Below are 20,785 nucleotides of genomic sequence, written 5' to 3'. Positions count from 1 at the left end.
AATATTTTTGTCTTAATAGTTGAAGATCTAAGAATTTATTTTCTAAAATTTAGTGAAAAGATAATATTATTTTTCTTTGGCTTTTGTGGTATTTGTTTATGTTTTCACTTATAATTAGAAATTCTTAATTTTATGAAAAAAATTATTTATATCTCCTCATGCCTTGATTCATTTAGAGGATTATTAGTTAGATAAAAATGTCCAAATGGTTAGATGGGCTGGCCCATTGGCCTGGCCAATGATGGTTTGGCCCAAACCTGGTTTGAGCTATCCGACCTGGTCGAGCACGGGAAAGATCCCGACCCGACCCCTGTCTCTCTCGCTCACCTCTTCCACACACACGCACACGACCCCTCTCTCTCGTGACCTCCATGTCTCTGCGGCGTCGTCGCTCGCCCCCCCCCCCGGCCGCTCCCGGCCAACTCCGGCGCCGCCGCTGGCCGGATCTGCTCCGCCTCCTCATGCTCTTCGAAATCCTCTCTCCGATTTGATTTCTATGCCCCCAGTTGCTCGCCCATGACCCCGGAAACCCTAATGGTCACCGGCGGTTCTACCATCACCTGCTGCTGCTTCGGCCATCGCCGGCCGCCTGAGAGCGTGGGCTCCGCCACCGACTCCTATAACGGATCTCCGCATCAGCACCAACCTCCAGCACATGCGCGCAGACGCCTGCAGAACCTGAGCCATAGGGCTCGTGCTTGCGGCGCGGCTCCGGTTCCTGCGTCCATGGCTGCTTCCTCTCCTCTCTGGCACCGGCAAGGTGGGCTCTCAACTTCCACGACGTGCTCGACCTGGCGCCGGCGGACGGCAGTGTCTGCAACCCCGGCGCCCTCCATTTACTGGTCGGTTGCTTTGGTGGTGGATTAGTGGCGGTGTGGATGAGATGACATGGGATGGTGGTATGGTGCGGTGGTGACTACTTCATCCTCGACGCTGGCCGGACGGCGTCTACGACTGCAACCCCGGCGTCGGGCTCTTCCTCTATTTGACTACACCGCTGTGAGCTATTCCCCCTCTCTGTATTCTCTATGACTATGAATTTGTTGATCAAGGACTTAAGTGCTTGGCCTGATTATTGCATATGCTTGGGAGTGCTATTCATGGGCAATATGACTTGTAAATTTATCAGTCAAATACTTATTCTAGTGAGCTATATTATTATGCTTAAGAGTGGTTAGTTATATGTGCTTTGTAAGGCTCCAGCTTGGATGAATTGGTAATCTAGGAGGCCTGTAAAAGGTTGCTGGTCTGCTGTTACCATTGCAGCCTCAGTTTGGATGGATAACCATCCCTGGCCTTTGCTGAAATGCTATGCCTAGCAAATCTGAATATGAATATTACCTGTTGGTCGAGACAATTCGATGATGCTCTTGTTTAATTCTTAGTGGCTTATATATGCAAGGAACATGTATTATTGATTTCTCAAGCAGAATTGATTTGTTGGCTGGCTGTTGAACTTATTTGCTTGTTTAATAGGACTTGGTTGTGACTATACACTACTGGGTTGGCCTGGAATTCATTTTCTGGAACTCAAGTAATTCCTGGAGCAAGTTGTGTATTACTGGCTGATTATAGTAATGACTAAGTCGAGTGCATAAATGGTACTGGACAGATCCTTGCTTACTAATTATAGTGATGCCTCTAATTGGATGATTAATCATCCAGGCATATGTAGCTGGTTATATTTCTCTTACTGATGAAACTAAGTATATACTACAGCATGCATTATTTACTTGATGCTTGGTTTGGTGGTGTATTGAGATTTATCTCAGGACAGATATGCTGTTTATACATGGATACTTTATATGGTGGTTAGCTTGTGCTTAAGCTGATGTTCTTACAGCTTAGATTTAATGTCATTTCTTCCTTTGCATAAGTGCCCAAGTACTTTCTAATTACCATATCTATCATGTGGTGCCTCAAATGAGTGTGCACATGATACGTATGTATGAATAGGATCCAGTGCTGTAGGTACTTGTGTAAAATGAGAAATAGGCAGTGATCATAGCCGTAGGGTCGGATGATGCAATCTGTCCAATCCAAGCCCTTGGTGATGCTTGAGTTGATTTTAATGGACGAGATCTATGCTTGCTCCAGCCGATGATGCAAAGGCTGAGGCATAGGTTTAAAATAAGAACGAGATACTATGATGTGGCTTTTCTTCTCCGTGATGATTCTTGCATAGCACCACTATGCGATTCCGAGAGAAAATCCATCTCTCTGTCCTCCTAGGTTAAAACCTAGTCGAAGGTATTTAGATGGTTTACTGTGTATACTACTTTTATTTTCCCTGAAAATGTCTATGCAAGAACAGATATTGTATGATCTACTTAAATTACTTGTTGGTTTCTACCTGTTGCTCTTGATAGCTTGGACTCTTGACTTGGAAAGAAACCTCCTTCTGGTGGTCGGCTTGTTCCTCCTAGCGGTTTGGGCTTGTTCCGGGCTATGGTTGTGTTCTTGCTGTTCTAGAAATTTGAGTGATGTGCTGGTTTTTCTCGGATGGTTATTTGGTACGGCTGGAAAGTGTGGTGTGCTAGAACTTCAGCTAGTACTACCGCTATCTCGTTTTTATACTCGCTGGATGCTGTTTGTGCTGTTGACAACACACATGCCATGTGTGTAGTGACTATGCTGCTTGTGTGCGTGCCTCACTATCTAGTGTAAGAGGACGAATTGGCTTTCTTTTCCCCTAGTGCAAATCACGGGTAGAGTCATGCTTATCTCTGTTGGATATTTATTTTAATGCTGCCGATTGTATAATACATGAGGCTTCAGCTGATGTCTTTACTCACAGTTAATAGTAGTTAAGCTTTGCTTTATTATCCATTGAATTTAATTAAGAATTCTTGATCAGTTTGACTTTTCCATGTCAAACCTGGTCACTTTAATTAACTAGTGGCTTAATAGGTGCTAGCTAGATTAGAGGGAAATGATGTTGTTATCCTTGTTGCCTAAAAATTAATAGGATCAAGCATTGTTGCCTAATTCTGCATTTGATATAGATCAATCAGTGTTGCCCTTAGTCCCTGGTTGCCTCATGGTCCAATTTGCCTCCCTGTTTGCTTAATTAAGGTTTATTCCCTCTAGTCACAATTTGGGTATTAAGATAAATTCTTAATTCCTTGTAGCTAGTCTCCAACAGCAAATTTGCATTACCTCGGGGAATGCATACATTTTAACCATTCAACATCTAGTTTTGTTGTTTTGTTGTTGTTTGTTTTGCAGGAAACGAAGAATAGGAATATTGAGAAGATCAAGAAGATTTAGATTTAGGACTTCTTTTATTTTCCTTTTGTAATCATTCTCTATTTATATTTATGTGACTTGTAAATAATTGATAATGATATTTGTAGTAAAGTTTAAATCATTTATTCATTTGGATTAGCAAATGTGTGTACTTTTACCTATAATGTTTATATACTTGTTTAAATTTCAAATTCCAATTCAAATTCTTATTTGAATTTATGTTTTCCATATTTGAATTTGAATTCAAATTATTTCCCCCAAAACACATGAGTTCAGAAAGGTCATGTCGAAATTTATCACACCCACATCGAAGACTAACTCAATTCCACCGATGTAAGAGAAACCTCGATCCCTTTGGAGGTTTTAAACAAAAGCGCGAAAATTCCCCGGATTTTCTATGCATGAATGCAATGCACACATCTGTTTCCTCTCTTTTTGTAACCCCCAATCCTGGGATATTACAGCGGTGGTGTAGTTCCGAACACGATGCAATTCCTTTGTCCCCACACTAGTTTGAATCAGGTGCAAGGCGGTGTTGTTGAGTTGACTATCAACCGCTTCTCTTCTAGTCAACTTGTCGGGGTTGTATGGCTTGAAGCCTTCCAAGATGATTCTCCAAAGTTCATTGGAGGCACCTGCAAACATGAGAGCAAAACTCAAATTGCCAAGTATCGAAATTCTCAATGGAAAACTTAGGTGGGTCGCCCGAATGTTCATATGGGGATGGGGAACCGGTATATCGGGAGATAGGAAAGGTGGAGCTACTCGATTGTAGCTTTCACCTCCACTAGTTCCCCTAGGAGATGCAATGGGAGATTTGATAGTGTTTAAGTTATCACCTTCCACGGGTTTGGTAGATGAGGGTAAGTCCGAAGCATCTCCCTCATCTAACGCACCCGTGTCCTTTACCTCTACACTAGGAGCCTTGGGAAGGGCCGGAGTCAAAAGCTCGGCAATCATCTTTTTCATGCTTTCCATTTGGGCTTCCATGGAGGACTTCAACGAATTGAAGTCTTCCATGGAGACCGTCTTGGCGGCCCCTTCCAAGGACTCCTCGTTCGGCATACTCTTAGGCGGTTAAGCCCGAAATAAGAGCCGAGGCTCTGATACCAATTGAAAGGATCGTATGCCGCACCTAGAGGGGGGGTGAATAGGTGCTACCCAATTTTTAGTTCTTTTTCAATTTAGGCTTGACACAAAGGTAAATTCTCTAGATATGCAACTAAGTGAATTTACCTATATGACAAGGTTATCAACTAAGCAAGATATAACTACGCAATATATAGGAGATAGAATGGGATAGAGGTAACCGAGAGTGGAGCACGCGATGACACGGAGATGATTCCCGTAGTTCCCTTCCTTTGCAAGAAGGTACGTCTACGTTTGGAGGAGTGTGGTTGCTACGCAAGCCAAACCAACAGCCACGAAGGCTTCACTCGGATCTCCCGTGAGCAACGCCACGAAGGCCTAGCCCACTTCCACTAAGGGATTTCCTCGAGGCGGAAACCGGGCCTTTACAAGGTTCTTGTGGCACACATCCACAACTGAATTGGAGGCTCCCAAATCTGTAACAATACAACAACACATCAACAACAAATCAACTAGGGAACCAAATAGGAACACTAGCATGAGATCCCTCAAACAAATGAGGGGGAAATGAAAAACGCTTCGGTGAGGATGTAGATCGGTGGCTTCTCCTTCGAATCTCCAAAGATCAAGAGATTTGATTGGGGGAGGAAGGAGATCTTGCATATCTTGTGTTTCTTGAGGTGGCTCTAATGGAGGTGAAGCTTGGCAGATTTCTTGTGCAATGATTGAGCAAAGGGGTAAGGAAGAAGAAGAGGGGTATAAATACCCCTCCCCAAAATCCAGCCGTTGAGCTTTTCGGGGGCCGGATAATCCGGCCTAAGTTAGGGCCGGATAATCCGCCCCCCGGATAATCCGGCCTCCAGGTACAAAACCATGACAATGTCCGGGCAAATGTCCGGCCCCTATCCAGAGAAGAAAATCTTCAGGTCCTTAGCCATTTTCGAGGGGGCCGGATATTCTTGAATATCCGGCCCGGATAATCCGGCCCTGGTACAAAACCGGGACAATATCCGGGCAAATGTCCGGCCCCTATACTGAGCTGCATTTCCTCAAGTCCTTAGCCGAAATTCTGGGGGCCGGATATTTTGGAAATATCCAGCCCGGATTATCCGGCCTGATGAACATTTTTGCAAATGCTTTTTGACAATACTGACCACATCCAACACACATACAAATGTATCTATGTAATCCCTGTACCACTTAAACAACCATTAGTGTATCACATATATTGACATCAAACACTCAAAACATAATATGAGAGATGTTCTTTCACAAAGGCTTAGTGAAAATATCCGCCAATTGGTAGGTTGTCCCCACATGAGTGAGATCAATATCCTTATTGGCAACATGGTCACGTAGGAAGTGATGGCGAATGTCAATATGTTTGGTGCGACAATGTTGAACCGGGTTATTGGCGATCTTAATTGCACTTTCATTGTCACAAAGAAGAGGCACCGTACCAAGAGACACACCATAGTCTTTCAAGGTTTGCTTCATCCATAACAATTGAGTGCAACAAGATGCCGCGGATATGTATTCGGCTTCGGCGGTGGATAAAGCGGTGGAGTTTTGTTTCTTGGATGACCAACTCACCAATGACTGGCCAATAAATTGGCAAGCCCCGGAGGTAGACTTCCGGTCAACCTTATCACCGGCCCAATCGGAATCCGAATAGCCAATGAGTTCAAAGGTTGACCCCTTTGGATACCATAGCCCGAGAGTAGGAGTGAGAACAAGGTATCTTAGAATCCGTTTGACCGCCATTAAATGGCTCTCCTTGGGAGCGGATTGAAAACGAGCATACATCCCTACACTTAGCATGATATCCGGCCTAGAGGCACAAAGGTAAAGCAAGGATCCTATCATGGAGCGGTATACCTTTATGTCCACATCCTTCTCACCGTCACATGAGCCAATTTGCCCCTTTACGGGCATGGGTGTCTTCATTGGGCTTGCATTGGTCATGTTGAATTTCTTGAGCATGTCCTTCACATACTTTTCTTGAGAGATGAAGGTGCCTTTTGCAAGTTGCCTCACTTGGAAGCCTAGGAAGAACTTCAACTCTCCCATCATGGACATCTCGAATTTCCTATTCATCAATAGCTCAAAAGCTTTGTTATGATTGGGGTTAGTTCCACCAAAGATAATATCATCAACATATATTTGACATATAAATAAGCCACCCCCTTTAACCCGTTTGGTGAAAAGGGTGGAATCGACCGTACCCATGCAAAACCCATCATGTAGTAAGAAATCCCGAAGGAACTCATACCAAGCACGTGGAGCTTGCTTGAGACCATAGAGTGCCTTATGGAGTAAATACACATGGTTGGGTCGGCATGGGTCTTCGAAACCCGGGGGTTGAGCCACATATGCGGTTTCTTTTAGGGGACCATTCAAAAATGCACTTTTCACATCCATTTGATATAGTTTGAACTTGTGGAAAGATCCAAATGCAAGCAAAAGACGAATAGCTTCAAGACGGGCTACCGGCGCAAAGGTATCCTCAAAATCCATACCTTCTATTTGGGCAAACCCTTGCGCCACTAACATTGCTTTGTTTCGTATGATAATGCCATTCTCATCTTGCTTGTTCTTGAATACCCATTTGGTCCCAATAACATTGATGCGATGATCCTTGGGTCTCTCAACTAGAGACCACACTTTATTACGAGTGAAACACTCCAATTCTTCTTGCATGGCAATTACCCAATCCGGATCAACCAAGGCTTCATGTACCTTGAGTGGTTCAAAACTAGACACAAAAGCATGGTGTTGACAATAAGTGATAAGTAATGCATGGTGTCTACGAGTTACCACTCCTCTTGAAATGCTACCAAGGACTTGATCTACTTTCATGTCACTTGCCCTTGTAGCGGCCTTGATCTTCCGAATGGTTCCTTCATGATCAATGAATTCATCCCTTGCTAGTGCTTGATCATGAGGGATCACTTGAGCTTGATCATGAGTTGTGGATGTCTCTTGATCATCATCATGGTCTTGCTCGGTGGAATGAGGACTTTCTTCTTGTTCTTCGGAATGTGACTCATCTTGAGTGGAGGATGGTTCTTGAGTTGCACTTGATGGTTCGGCTTGAGTTGAGCTAGGCTCCACTTGAGCCATTCTTGATACTTCTATTCCATCATCTTGATCATCATTATGAACTTCTATGGGCCGGATGTGTCCAATGCCCATATGCTTGATGGCACTAGATGGATCATCATTATTACCTGCAACACATGGAACAACTTGCTCCACTTGGGAGCCATTATCCTCCAAGAACTCCACGTCACAAGATACTTCAATAGTCCCAGTGGACCGGTTGTAGTACCTATAGGCGTGAGAGTTCTCCGCATAACCAACAAATATGCCCTCTATGGTTCTAGTTTCAAATTTACCGAGCTTTCCTTTGTTGTTCTTAACAAGACATTTGCATCCAAAGACACAAATGTACATGACACTAGGCTTGTTACCGGTAAGAAGCTCGTATGGAGTTTTGTTGTGGAGGGGACGGAGGAAGAGCCGGTTGGAGTAGTGGACGGCCGTAGAGATGACTTCTCCCCAAAAGTTGTGGGGTGAGTTGAATTCACTCAACATGGTTCTTGCCATCTCAATGATAGTCCGGTTCTTCCTTTCAACAACACCATTTTGTTGAGGGGTGTATGGCGCCGAAAACTCATGCTTGATGCCCTCATCATCGAAAAACTCTCGCATGGTGTAGTTCTTGAACTCGGTGCCATTGTCGGTTCTTATCGCCTTGATCTCGGATTCATACATACGTTGAGCTTTCTTGGCGAAGATGATGAACTCCCTATGGGTCTCGTCCTTAGACTTAAGGAGAAAGACCCAAGAGTATCTTGAGTAATCATCAACAATGACAAGTCCATACTTGCTTCCACCAAGAGTATCATAATGTGATGGCCCAAAGAGATCCAAATGAAGGAGCTCCAAAGGCCTAGATGTGGTGACGATACTCTTGATAGGATGTTTCTTCTTTTGAGTTGCTTTCCGGCTACACATGCACTGCAAACACGATCTTTCTCAAAAGAAATTCCGGTTAGTCCCACAATGTGTTCACCCTTTAGGAGTTGTTTAAGATTCCTCATGTTGACATGACCAAGGCGGTGATGCCACAACCAACCTTTGTCATGCTTGGTCGCCATTAGACATGTGGAGTGAGAGGAGCTCTCTTTCGAGAGGTCAACCACGTAAAGGTTGTTCTCCACATATCCAACGAGGACCAATTTGAGATTGTCACTCCTAAAGACTTTCACACAATAATTAGTAAAATATGAATTGTAACCGGCATCGACAAGATGATATATAGAAAGCAAGTTATAGCCAAGGGATTCAACAAGCATGACCGTCTCAAGGCACAAGTCCTTATAGATTTCCACCTTGCCGTACCCAAGTACCTTTCCCTTTGAGTTGTCACCAAAAGTGATGCTTGACTTCTTGTTGATGTCTTCAATGAATTGATCAAGCACACCTCTTCCTCCGGTCATATGATTGGTGCATCCACTATCAAACACCCATTTCGGACCACCGGAGGAATACCCCTACAAAATCAAGTAGAGGATTTAGGAACCCATCGATTAATGGGTTCCTTTGCAATGGCAACAATATCTTTTGGTACCCAAATTGATTACCCTCTATAAGCATAGCCATTACGAGGGCCAACATAGTTACCATAAACATCACCATAATAATCAACAAATAAAGCATAGTGATTGTTTGGTCCCGTGCGGTCACCACTAGTGGCTTTGCCCTTTGAGGCTTTGCCATCATTAGTGACCTTCTTGTTCTTATCTTGAGCGGGCTTCTCCTTCTTGTAGTTGTTCTTCTTGTAGGACATGGGAGTATATCCAAGTCCAAACTTTTGATTGTTTGACCTTCATCCAATCCCATCTTGTTCTTGGCGGTGGTGAACTTTGCAAGTTCCTTTGTTAACCTAACATTTTTCTCAAGAATAGATGCTTGCTCACAAGAAGATTCATTAGGATGATAGTCGAGACCATATTTGGTCACCAAGGATTCAAGATATGCATTGGTCTCAACATGCAAGGAGAGTTCCTCTTGTAAACGAACATGTTCCTCAACAAGCTTAGCATGCTCACTAGTAAAAGAAGTGGAGGAACTAGCAAGCTTTTCAACAACAATGGGATCTTTCATTGATTCAAGAGCCTTTGTGTAGGTTTCTTGGAGTATGTCATGGTTCTCTCCAAGTTTCTTGAGCTCATCCTTAACAAGCTTGTTAGCTCTTTCAAGGTGGTCAAGATCTCTAGTGAGAGAAGCATGAGCAACTTCAAGTTCCTCCTTTGAGGCATGGAGCACTTGAGTCAAAGATTGAGCCCTATCAATAGTTTCTAGGTCCTTAACTTTATCAAGTTCATAAGTTTCAATTTGTTGCTTAAGGCCTTGAGATATGCACCTTTCGGTTTTTTTAGCTCTTGTCTTAGGAGATTGAATCTCCGTTCCTTCTCATTCAAATGATATTCTAATTCCTCAATGGACTCATCCTTTTCCTTGAGTGAGTCCATCAAGAAATCAAACTTGACAAGAGCTTCACCACGAAGGGTGCATCTAGCATCATAGAGTTCCTTAAGCACAATTAATTCTTCTTGATTTTCGTTTTCATCATCAAGAACACTAGATAGGGAAGGTGGAGGTTCCATTACCTTGGTTTCCCTTGCCAGAAGACAAGAGCCAATGATTGTAGAGGAGGGAGAGTCATCGGAGACATCATCTTGAGTTGTTCTTGCCATGAAGGAAGATCCAACATCATTCTCTGTGGAGTAGTCCTTGGAGTAGTCATATGTGAAGAGTGACCCGGGCTTAGAGAAAGCCAAACCAGCCACCCCGGCCTCCTTCTCCTCATCTTCCTCTTCATCATCGGACAAGTACTCGGCCCCAACAAAGGCTCTTCCCTTGTTCTTCTTGTATCGATCGTTGATTGGGTTTGGCTACAATCTTGGCTTGACCCCTTTGATGAATCTTGGCTTGTCTACCCTTTTCTCATAAGGGCACTCATTTGCAAAGTGGCTATCTTCATCATAATTGTAGCAAGTTCTCTTCTTCTTCTTGTCATTGAGGAGCATTTGGAACTTTGCCTTGTATTTCTTGGCAAAGAAAGCAAAGTCGGTAGCAATGTCACTAGTTGAAGTCATCTCTTCATCTCCTTCAATTTCATAGTCTTCTTTGCTTCCATGATCGGCCCAAGCTTTGAGAGAAAGGTTGTGTGGCGCTTCATGGTTGTGTGAGGCTTCATCAACACGGTTCATTGCCATGAGCCTCTTTCCCGCTTTGGCCATGTTTTCATTGGCGGCCACATAGGAGACTAGATCATCGGAGTTGAGATCGGCACTCTTGGTCATGATTTGCAAGTTGAGTGCAAGGTTGGTGTCTTCTTGTTTGACGGCAATCATAGCAATGACCTTGGACTTTATGAACGCTTCATTCATCTCGAAGCCGTCATTGTACTTCTCAACTCCAAGTCCCTTGACCCTCACTCTAAGAGCACCTAGCCTTGCATAAGCATCGGCCACGGATTCTCCTTCTCGGATCATGAACTGATGGGCCTCCTTCTTTGCGGTCTCATAAAGAGCTGATTGGATCAAATCGGTTCCCTCTTGGAGTACTATGATTCGATCCCACAACTCTTTAGCGGAGTCTATGTCATTGACTTGATCAAGGAGCTTGCGGTTGATGCCACTCCTAATCTTGTCACGTGCGGAGGCATTGAGTTGACGGTTGTAGAATTCGGTGGAGGTCAACCAAATGGGATCTTGTGGCTCCCGGTATCCATGAACAATGATCTCCCATAACTCCACACTGCAGCTGCGAATATGAGATTCCATAGAAGATTTCCAAAAAGGAAAGTGGGTTCCATCAAAATGGGGAACATTCCCACTATGGTTTATATGAGGCATGGGTGAAGTGTTTTTGGGGTAGTCATGGTTGATTTCACGATAGCTCCCTAGGGAGGCCGAAGCCGTACTAGGATGCCCACTAGTCAAGTTCTTAAGCATGGCAGACATCTCTGCCATTTGGCTTTGTAGTTCATCCTCCTTTTTCTTCTTCTCGGCATCATATGCCAAGAATCTAGATTTCATCTCTTTAACCGAAAGGTTAGAGTCTTCATCTAGACCCTCGAATAGTTTATCCATCTCACTCTTAAGGCGGTGAAGCCCTTAATAAGAGTCCAGTGCTCGATACCAATTGAAAGTATTGAGATGGTAAACCTAGAGGGGGGGTGAATAGGTTTCTACAGATTTTAATTCTTTCTTTGCAATATTAGGCTTTGCGGAATATAAAGGTGAGCCTAATGCAAACTAGGTGAAGCAACCTATATGAGGATACAACTAACTCGAGCACGAAGGCTCTCACAGGCAGTTAAATCACAAGTAAGGAGTTCGGTTAGATATAACCGATAGCACGCGGAAACGAGGATGTATTCCCGTGTTCCCTTCCTTTGCAAGAAGGTACGTCACGTTTGGACGGGTGGAGGTCCCACGAAGGATTCCCCACGCCACGAAGGCTCACCCTATTCTCCGGAGCCTATCCCACGAAGGAATAGCTCACTCACTTGTGGTAGACTTTGAGGTAGCCTCCAAACCTTCACAATATTGCCCGGAGCAAATCCACAGCCCGGATGCTTCCGGACTCCTCTTGCCCCACCTAGGGTTTCCAAGGAACCCTAGGAAGCAAGCTTCTTCGATGAATACAAGGGGGAATGAGATTTGGCTTGGTAGAACGGTAGATCGGGTCCTCCTCTAGCGATTCCCTGGAGGGATTTGAGTTTGGGTGGAGGAGGAGGTAGATCTGAGGCTTTTGGTGTTTCTAGCAATGGAGTAAGAGAGAGAGAGCTCAAGAACAGCTTGTAGTGTAGTGCCTAACTGTTCAGAGATAGGAGAAGGCCTATTTATAGTGTTCTTCGAAATATGGCCGATGGTCACTTGCCACCTCATCTTTTCTCCCGACAAACCCGGTCAACCGGACCACTGACCGGATTGTCCAGTGCAGAGGCCGGTCGGACCGGGCCAGGGACCGGACCTGCCGGTCCAGACCGGACGGTAGACCGGACCCCGACCGGGAGACACTTTGCGTCGTCCAGGAGCTCCTCCGGTTGGCGCCCGGTTGGCGACCGGTCGACCGGACCGTACGCCGGCCCCGCCGGTCTGTAGGCCGGCAGACCGGGCAGCAGACCGGACCACTTAGGCGCTCTTTTGACGCCCGGTTGGCACCCGGTTGGCGCCCGGTTGGCGACCGGTCGACCGGGCCGCACGCCGGACTGGCCGGTTGGAGGGCCGGCTGACCGGGCGGCAAACCAGATTTCTGCTGTAGACCCCTTTTCGATTGTTGTTGAAGTGGGGGGTCTCCTTTAGCCTTCTTGTTCCTTTGATACACCATTTATGCCTCTTTGCCTAATACCTGAGATTATCCTTATAAACATATTAGGCCAAATACTCTAGCACGGTGTCATTGTTACCAAAATAATGGATAAGGGTAAAATACCCTTACATACTGTGTGAGTGTAATGTCCATCTTTTGTGTCATTTTTGAATAAGGGTCTTTCTAAGGCTCAGTATACTATGAACGAAGTTTGTTCTTAGTAGAATAACATCATCAAATCTCAGTTGAACCTATGTTGTAACTCACCATTAGTACACGAAGTAAATCTATTTAGCGGCTTAAATTAAAACTATGGAAGAATCTTCGTTGGTATTTTCAGGTCTATGATTTGGTATCTGTTTTCGGCTGCCTTTAGAGAAGTACAAGTTTGTGTCATGGAAGAAAGAAGAATTTAAAGATCTAAATGATCTGTTTTCTTTTATACTTTATTTTATAATTGTTGAATTCAGCTTGTATCTCTAGCATGTACTATTTATTACTATAAATACATGTGGTATTGATTGCCAAAAAAAATCTATTAATGGCTCGAAAGCATTTTTCGTAGTTGCAACCTCACTTGCAACCGAATTTTTTTTTAGTTCTAGCCTCACTTGCATCTGGAAAAAAAGAATCTTAGTTGCAACCTAACTTGCAACTCAAGTTCATGAATCACGATGTAATTCTGACGTTGCATGAGTTTACTGAGCACAAGCTTGGTTTTCAGCCTGAGAACTAGCAATTACGTTTAAATAAACAGGATGATGCATGCATTTCAATATGGTACCGGAGTAGAGAGATATCTTCCCGTAATAAAATGTTATTTCCGGTGGCCACAACATATGATATGCACTTAAGATCAGAAATGAATTTTAGGCCTTTTTGTGCCCAAAAGAGTTTATGCTCCTGATTTTTTGAATTGAGTTTCAAAATGTATTTTTAAATATGAAAAAATAAGATCTCGACATGTTATGTGTTCGCAAAGTGTTTCACGAAAAAACCGATATTCTTTTGCGTGTGTAAAAAAGAGGAAGATCGGTCTAAACACTTTTCATGAGGCATTTCTTTATCTTTGTTATAAAGGACAAAAAATCGATTTTCTACAAAATTTGGCATGCCCACATAGAATGTCGAGGTGTACACGGAAAAAAATGATATATGGTCGCAGGAGTAGATCCACCCACAAGATCAAAAGTGAATTTCCGTTAAGCGGTGTTTGTTTGGTAACTACTATATTTCGTTGTAAGAAGTGAGCCTAACTTACTTGATTAGGGAAGTGGATGTACAACCCAGCCACCTAAGTTCAAATTTCCAGTAACACAGATTTAGATTCTTATTATTTTAAAAAAATTCACCACAGAGGCTTTCCCTACCGTATTTTTTAAAAAAACAAATGTATCGTTGTTTGCACTGAGTGGCTATTAGTTTTCAAGCCGAGGGCAAACAAGGAAAATAAGTTTTCTACTCCGTATGTAAATTTATTTTTGCTGGTCGTTTTGTAGCTTGTTGCATGCTGTGTACCAACTTCTGTGTTTCTTGATGAGCATCATATGCCCGCTTTTCTTGACGAACATCAGATGCCCTTAGGGTGATGTGAGGATAGTGGCACCTTTCTACTTCCTTGATCCATGATAAGTGCCAGGAATTTAATCACTTCAAGTATTGGAAAGAACAACAAAATATGCGAAAAGTTCTTGGGCTTTTGAATAGAATCCAACCACACTAGAATGGTTGGTACATGTGCATTTCAATAGTGATTTATTATGTATACGAATATTCCTTGTAATTTTAATAATATAATTTTATTACGTGTTGCAGTAAAATACAACGATCACCATCAACAGTTAGTTCTCAAGGACCTTATTCTACCTTTGCATTGCTGCAGTTGTGTGCAAGTGAAGTTCATTCAGATGAGAGCATCTTTTGTTATACTCCAATATTTCCCCCTATTTTCTTTCGGGGAACCGAAGACTCTTCAAGATCTGGAATCATGGATCCCTTGAATGGATAGAGCAACAACCATAGATTCCATGATTCTTTTCTCCTGACTAGCCTGGCCTCATCTCTTCCTGTCTGCCTGAGCCTGACATTATTAATTATTCAGTATTACAGTATAAAATACAGCAACAATAATGCAAAGCTTGGATAACTCAGGCGACTTGCAGTTGTTTATTCAATCATCGACATCATCCAAAATAGACAGAATTGCATCTACCACGATCCACAAGGCATTGCTGGGTTTCTTGGTTGCTTCAGATGATAGGGAAGAAGGGGATTAAATCTAACCCCGACCTCTTCTCACCTACTAGATGACAGGGACAACAACGCCACTTGCCGGATGGATAATTACAAAGCAGATAAGATAATCCCGTCGTCCTCGCTGGATGGATTAGGACAAGCCACGTCACGGGCAATTAATTAACTAGCCACTAATTGATCGTCATCATCTCTCGATCCACGGCACGGCCGGCCGTGATCTGGGTACCTCATCCGCCGGCGCTAGGCTAGTAGGTCCACCGCTCGTTCTCCTGGCCGTCCTCGGCGGTGGCCGCCGGCAGCTGCGAGTAGAATTCCAGCTCGAAGCTGCTCGCCTCCTCCTCCCTCCGCTTGGCGCTGTAGTAGTGCTGCGCCAGCACCGCTCCCCCGAGCGCGGCGGCCACCGTGAGCACCTTCGCCCTCCCGTGCCGCCGGCCGGCGGCCACCGTGGCGCCCACCGCCGTCGCCGAGAGCGCCCCTGCATCCACACGCGAACAAAATCAGTTCTTGGTCTCACAGCGGCGTGCAAAAGCGCCGATCAGAAGGGACGAACGATCGCGGGAGGGAGAGGGGGGTGCGGGAGAGTGAGTGAGACTGACCGACGGTGGCGAGCTTGTGCTGCTCCACCCAGGACTGCACCGACGAGCTCATCTTCTCCATCTCCCTCCGCCTCCGGTCGATCGAGGAACTGATCCCGATTTCTTCCTCTGGTTCTCGGACGATTTTCTTTGCAAAATGGGGATGAGGATGGGATCGGCGGGTCAGGTTGGTGGCGTATTTGTAGCTGCGCACCAGCGTGAGTGATGGCTTCGACCGATCGTCACCTAAAAGGAAAAAAGGAGAAATGAAACCAGTGGCCCAGCCACCAGTTTGTGTTGCGGTTTGTTGCTCCTCGATTTGGAGGGTAGCCCGAGGTTTTATCGGCTCCTTCTTATCCTCTTGCTCAGTATGGCACTCACTGGCGGAGCTCTGTTGTGGCCAAACCGGGCCATGGCCCGCCCTTGTTTTTTGCAAAAAAAAATTGATTCCTATGCATCATTTGTTCAATCCGCTTGCATGCCTTATTTGTTCGTGCTTCCACCCAGACTTGTATGCATCAGCCTCGTTTGTGGATGTTTGCCATGGGGATGGGGCTCCTTGCTACTACCTGCCTGTGGAGGGTGCACAGGAGGCAGCTGAGCCGCGCCGCCACCCACGGCCAGGGACCGCGCTGTAGGCCGCACGGCACGACGAACCAGCCAGAGATCCAGTAGCCGGCGAGTGACGGTCCGACAAAGTGAAGCTCTTCTCTTCTCCATCTCTCTAGGCAGGTAGTTTTCTTTCTTTCCCAAATTCAATCAAATAATAATTGATTTTGTCTTGAAAACAAAACGAGATGACGGAAGTGATGTTGGATAAGATCCTTCTCCACTAGCATTTGATTTTTTTTCGAGATGAGCATCAGATTATTTGCCTTTGCTTGAATCGGAACAGCAAGGACATAAAACAATGACGAAGTAGTTGGGGCACATTGGCCCCGCGCCGCCCCGCCACGCCCTGCCCTGGCCGTGCCGTGCGCCGCACCGCCACGCCTCGCCCAGGCCTCGGCCCCGGCCCCGCGTGCCCCACCACGCCCTGCCCCAGCCACGCCGCCACACCCTGCCTAGGCCCCGCGTCGGCCCGCCACGGCCCGCGCGCCCCGCCCAACACCGCCCCGGCGAGCTTGATCCCGCCCCGCCTCGTCACGGACGCCACCAGGGCCGCCCCGCCCGCGCCCGGCGAACTCGTGGCCGATCGGCTGTCCGCTCTCCCTTCCCCGAGCTCGCAACGCAGGGCCCCGCTGAAATTTGGTTGTCATCCAGCCGGATTTTGTCGAATTTTGGTCCTATTCCGGTAGTCCTACGGCGGAACTGCACTGTTTTGGAGCTGGAGTTTCAGCCCACCAAAACACCACTAGTAATACAGTTTAGCCTTCAGTTCGACCTTCCAACCCCTACAAATAGGGGGCAGAGTTTGGTTTTCGGACTCGGTCTCTAAATTTTTTTTCGGTTTCATACCCATTTATAGTAACTGATCTGCACCGATTTCTAAACTAAACCTGTAAACTGACGGTTATTTTACAGTTTTAGCTTATTTACGGGCTCTGCGAGAGATGCTTTTAGCCTGGCCCGCCCATGATTTTTTTTCAAGCTCCGCCACTGATGGCACTGACAGGTGGTTCCTACGTGGCGTGTCAGGACCACCGTCGGTCTCACGAGTCCTCGGTGAGAGCGTTAACAAACTGGCTTAGGATAACATGTCACTCTTGTAGACAAGCTACGCGCCCTTCCTTCCACACTTAACGGTGTCTTCGCTTAAAAAAAAAAATTCTTATTCTCCGTTTAATAATTTTTGTCATCAAGTTTACTCAAATTTAAGAAAAACTATAAACTGAAACCACGATGAGAATTATGAAACAAAGGGACATAAAACCATATTACAAGTGATAGCACACTCAATATTTCTTACAGAGTTCTCGGGAGATCATTTACTATAAAAAGTTTAAAAGTCAGATGAAAGTTTAAGAAAATCTGAAATGAAACTTGGGTGTATAAGTGTGCAAACACTATGTATTCTAAACTACATAAAAATGACTAAAAATGGATCTGACCATGTTGAATAATGTACATTTAAAAAAATTAAAAAATATTTTTTCCATTTTTTCCTAGCTAAAAACATAAATAATTCCACATTGACATTTTGCACCACTGTAGAATATGATTGACTACATCCTAAAAAAATATTAAAAACTTGTAACTTTTTATTGAAATGGAACAAAAAAAAATTGCCCTTAATCTAATAATTAAGGAGAGAATTGTTCAGTTAATTCATGGAAACCCTGACGGAATTCGTTACAACAACCACCACATAGATTACTCCCAAATCATGTAACTACTTAGTTGTCTAGCTAGACTAAGCAACTCTTCTAGCCTTCTACAACTGCTAACTGTAAACACATTGATCATCACATCCCAAAGGAAATCTCACTTAAAAGTTAAAACTCACGAACAAATATCCCAATCTCTCAAACACGACAACCCAAAGGTTTGACAACCCATCAAGGTGTTGGAGACGCCTTCCTTGTGGCGCCACTCTTCTTGCTTTCGCTCCCGTGATATTCCTTCACCTTCTTGATTTTGCCTCGTATTCTTTCCTGACATAAGTCAAAAAAAAATTCTTTTTGCTAGTTCCAGGGCTAGCTGCTTCCAAACTAACGAGTAAGTTGCAAATCTCCTTTGCAAAGAGGGCCTGAGAGTCAATAAAGCCAAGTGACGAGCTAGGCTCCAAAGATAGTGGCGTGGAAGCCACTGACGAGGACCCCAAGCAAGTCCACCTCTAGATGCACCATCAATGGAGGAGGAGGAGGAGTCGACTCTGCATGCAACTCTTGTAGCCTAGGCATGGTCTGCACCACTTCAGTCGTGACCGTAGTCTTATAGGAAACTGACACGTGTGGTTTCGGCTGGGAGGACCTCGAACGAGGCGATGAACTTCCATACAAGCATTCTTTCACGTTGCTGCGGGCGGCAGAGCTCGGAAGCCGGGGCGGCGGCCCCCGGCTGGTAGTGGTGGCGGTGCTTGCCGGTGCGGCTGCTGGGTAGCGCAGAGCGTCCCATCCGGGCCTGATCGGGGCCGAGATGGGCGGCGCGCGTGTGCGGCGATGGGGTGCTGTGCCCGACTGCGGTGGTGGCCTCGCGTTGGGTGCTGCTTACCGTGCCGAGCCGATCTCCAGGGCCGTAGTGCCTGACCGTCTGCTACGCCTTCTATGACCTGCTGCGAGGACGGCCTTGGCCGATTCGATCGGGCAACCATGGGTAGTGTCATCGGTTCCTGGCCGGGGGTCGCAACCTGTTGCTGCCGAGTCTTCTTCTCTGCAGTTGCCATGGGCTTGGCGGCGTCGGCTTAGCGAGGCGACGATTTTCTGAACCTCCTTAATCATCGTCGGGCGACGAATGGCGGCGTGGGGGGCGTTTCATCCGTGTCGAGGAATAAAGGTGGCGGTTCTAGGATTCTTCTCGCACCAAGTTTGAAGATCTGTCGAATGCTTGTTCCCACCAGTCTGGGTGGATTGACGTGTTCCGGAAGGCCCTTTCGGAGAAATTCATTATGCAAGTAATTCCTGAAGATGGCTGGATTGGGTGGTTTCGGTCGTGCGCACCCATGTTTTTATCTGGCCGTTTGGTTTCAGAGGGAGCGCTTCGAAGCTCTGCTGGCTGTTAATATCATGGAGTTCGTTTTCTTTCCATGGTACTAGCGGAGAAGGTCATCAAGCCGAGATCGGTGGAACAATTATGATGGTCGGATCTTGGTGGTGAGGTGGAATTGGCTTGGTGCTTCGTGACTTGAAACAACGACTGGTATGTGGGGGCGGCTGCACGGGAGAAGTTCAGAGTCTTATCTTTCAGGGTAAAAAATCTAAGGTCCGACCTTAATTGGTTGTGCCTGACAATGTTCTTGTTGAAGGCATTGTTTTGAGAGAGATGACTTTCTTCAGGGTGAAAACCTAAGATCTATGATCGGGCTACGACAGCGTTTGTGCACTGTTTCCTTCTTGGAGGCGTCGCTTATGGAGAAGCTGATCCTCTGGTGTTGTCTTGGTGGTGTCAGTGCTGTTTCAAGTTATGGATCTCTGGAACGAGATCTTTCTTTTTGTAATTCTTTTCTCTTTTTTGACCGTGTGCATCCTTTATGTAATTAGGGTATGATGTTGTTGCAGAGACTAGGTGTAATTGGTATCTTCATGATATTAATATTAATATATGCTCTTTATCGAAAAAAATTAACATGTCTTACCATACAACAAGATCATATGATCCCATGTGGTACATTCTTTATGCTTCATGTGTTGACCAAATTGAATCCAATGTTCGCTCTAAGTTTATGTCGGCTTTGTATCTTCTCATGCTCTATCATAATATCTTGATGCACATATTTTTTTTTATTTGATTGGATGATCTAAACGTTGATCAACCATAGCTCAACTCACGAGTCTATCATAACTGAATTAGAGACATATCTTGAATTCTTCTCTTCAAGTGAAACTCTCAAGATCTTCATACTAAAGGTATATATTTATCTTCATATCATCCATACTTGAATGCAACACATAAACTACAAACACTACCTATAAATTATTCTTTCATATAGAATCTAATAAAAATATTAGTCTATATAGATTATCATTAATTATGAAAAACCCTTACAATGGTGACACGTTTGTCCGGAAAGGGGCAGGGCATCGCTGGTCGTGCGGAACGGCCGGCACTGGGAAGTTACAGCCTGCCATCTTGTGGGAAAATCCACCTCGCGTCCCACACCATTTTGTAAATATTGTTGTTATATTTTGGAAATTAAATAGCTCCGGCCTCCATTTGACTGCTCAATGTCTCGCTACATTTTACTGTGTCTTCGTCTATGATGGATCTATTATATCACTTCCTCATCATCTGTTACTAGGAACTCAATTTTTTATGATGATAGCGTATATGGATCTTTTTTTTTTGTGTGAATCAGCTTATATGGATCTTTTTTTTGTGTGAATCAGCGTATATGGATCTAATTAAGGTTCATGTAGTACTTTTGGCAAAACCACTCTACACATACAAATAAGTCTAATCAGTATTGTCGTTTCAGTGTAACATCATCATAGTTTTACCTTATTTAATGTACACTGTACACATTTTTAACCCGTCGCAACTCGATATACTCTAGTGTGACTGTTACAACAGGCAACACGGCATACAATGCGGCTAGTCTGGCTCGCTTATTCCATGATGCACGGATG

This window comes from Lolium rigidum, chromosome 3 (assembly GCF_022539505.1).
Source record: "Lolium rigidum isolate FL_2022 chromosome 3, APGP_CSIRO_Lrig_0.1, whole genome shotgun sequence".
Lineage (NCBI taxonomy): Eukaryota > Viridiplantae > Streptophyta > Magnoliopsida > Poales > Poaceae > Lolium > Lolium rigidum.
Note: the sequence above shows the minus strand (reverse complement) of the source record.